Source organism: Pavona decussata, unplaced genomic scaffold (assembly GCF_977016875.1).
Source record: "Pavona decussata unplaced genomic scaffold, jaPavDecu1.1 SCAFFOLD_3691, whole genome shotgun sequence".
Classification (NCBI taxonomy): Eukaryota; Metazoa; Cnidaria; class Anthozoa; order Scleractinia; family Agariciidae; genus Pavona; species Pavona decussata.
Window position 1 is genome coordinate 5,001 of NW_028146502.1, and position 2,500 is coordinate 7,500.

At 43.8% G+C, this 2,500-nt stretch overlaps 1 non-coding gene across 1 annotated transcript in view; it reads right to left on the minus strand.

Moving 5' to 3' along the window:
- LOC146446022 (small subunit ribosomal RNA) overlaps positions 1-359 on the minus strand; it is a 1,800-nt gene extending 1,441 nt beyond the window's left edge. Inside the window, exon 1 of the ribosomal RNA XR_014863037.1 lies at positions 1-359. This exon is cut by the window's left edge and continues 1,441 nt beyond it. This is a non-coding gene — a ribosomal RNA (small subunit ribosomal RNA).
- Positions 360-2,500: the final 2,141 nt, after the last annotated feature.

Below are 2,500 nucleotides of genomic sequence, written 5' to 3' on the forward strand. Positions count from 1 at the left end.
CCGTTGCAACCATGGTAAGCCACTACCTTACCATCGACAGTTGATAGGGCAGAAATTTGAATGAAACATCGCCAGCGCAAGGCCGTGCGATTCGATCAGTTACTATGAATCACCAAATGACCGGGCAGAACCCGCATTGGTTTTTAATCTAATAAATACATCCCTTCCAGAAGTCGGGACTTTTCGCATGTATTAGCTCTAGAATTACTACGGTTATCCAAGTAGTAATGGTACAATCAAATAAACGATAACTGATTTAATGAGCCATTCGCAGTTTCACAGTACAAGTGCTTATACTTAGACATGCATGGCTTAATCTTTGAGACAAGCATATGACTACTGGCAGGATCAACCAGGTAACTATCCACCGCAGGGAACAGAAGTTCCTTGTTAAGCGGCCCCCCTCCGCAGAGGGAGAGCAAGCTTTCTTAGATTTTGCCTCCACGGGGGGAACCCATGAGCCAAACGGACCACACGGTCCCTCGGTCAAGGGAAACCCCGTCTTGTTTGCCACGTCTTTCTCACAACTGGACCCGTGCACAGTTCAGGCATACCTGTCAGACTCGCCAAGCGAGCTGAAGGAAGGCAAGAAAAGTGCTTCTGCGAAGGAAAATATCCTCCTGCTCTTTTGTCTCTATCATTAGCCAAAGGCTAGCGTACACAACTTCCATCTACACTCTGCCTGCCACTACAGTGACAATGCTTTCGGGCATCATCTTTTCCCTCCTTCGAAAGGAAAGCTACAAGCCCAACTTTCCTTGCCCGTTAGTCAATTCTGCCCTCTATTTCTCCGCCTTGCCGCCGTGGAACATAAGGGACAGGGTTTACTAGCCAGCTCCTCTCGGAACCTTTGCGACCAACCTGCCCACACTATAACCCCCAAACGCTAATAAGGAGACTGCATGATATGGTAGACAGAAAATAAAAACGCGAAAAAAATGAAATTTTGAAAATCGAACCCACAACCAGCCAAATCGTTTGTAAGTCATGCCAAATGACTGGTGACATCTTAAAAACCCATTGAAGCCACAACATCCCATAATTTCACGCTTTTAAAGATTTGTCACTATACGCACTGTAAGTACCTCACTAATTCTCACCTCAGATTTTACGGGAACATGTTCAAATTTTAACACGCCTCCTCAGCACGACCAATTACATTAAAATTCATCGCAAAAGTCAGAATTCTCCAATTTTTGAAAAATTCACTATATTCACTGTAAGTACCTCGCTAGACAGTGGAGACCTCAGATTTTACGGGAACATGATCAACTTTCGACACACCTCTCAGCACGAGCAGTTACATAGAAATCCATCAGGAAAGTCGTGCTGTGAAGAGGTCTTTCGACTAAGAAAAATGGTGGTGTGAGGAGGAGTCACCTAAATCAGAGAAAAATACTCTTATAGGAGACTGCTACGAAAGACATTTCTGAGTCCACTGGCCCTAGTCCCCTAATAAGTGTATTTCTGTTTGTTTTAAGAAGGTCCTCCTGACATCACCAATCTTCTGTCTTCAATCCTAACCCCAACGTTAACCCTAACGCTAACCCTAACCCTACCTCCCTCAGGGGCAGTTCTATGGTTATGATCCCACGGTAGGCAGAAAAACTATCCCAATCTAGGTTTTCTTGTATGCTGACTCCATTTTAAATGCTTTTACTTGAGTCTGACAAAGGCAAAGCCAAATACTCACCCCTATATGGACGGGGAAGCAAAGTGCGGATTTTGGTAGGTCGGCATTTTCAATCAGGAATGTTGCCATTCGAAAGAGCGTCCAAAAAAACTTGGTTGGGACACATTTATTTTAGAAATTAGCGACCTAACCAGAAGTGCACTTTTTGGTGGGCCTACCCTACCCCCCTCAGGAGCAGTTCTATGGTTATAATACCACGGAAGGCACAAAACCTATCCCAAACTAGGTTTTCTTGTATGCTGATTCCATTTTCAATGTGTTTCCTTGACTCTGACGAAAGCAAAGCCAAATACTCACCCCTATATGGACGGGGAAGCAAAGTGCGGATTTTGGTAGGTCGGCATTTTCAATCAGGAATGTTGCCATTCGAAAGAGCGTCCAAAAAAACTTGGTTGGGACACATTTATTTTAGAAATTAGCGACCTAACCAGAAGTGCACTTTTTGGTGGGCCTACCCTACCCCCCTCAGGAGCAGTTCTATGGTTATAATACCACGGAAGGCACAAAACCTATCCCAAACTAGGTTTTCTTGTATGCTGATTCCATTTTCAATGTGTTTCCTTGACTCTGACGGAAGCAAAGTCAAATACTCACCTCTATATGGACGGGGAAGCAAAGTGCGGATTTTGGTAGGTCGCCATTTTCAATCGGGAATGTTGCCATTCGAAAGAGCGTCTAAAAGAACTTGGCTGGAACACATTTTTGCTATAAATTGTTGACCTAAGTATATAAGCAAGTATATAAGCAAATACTCGTTACATAGCATAAATAGCCTCTAAACACCCGAAAAACCTCTCCAAATATCAT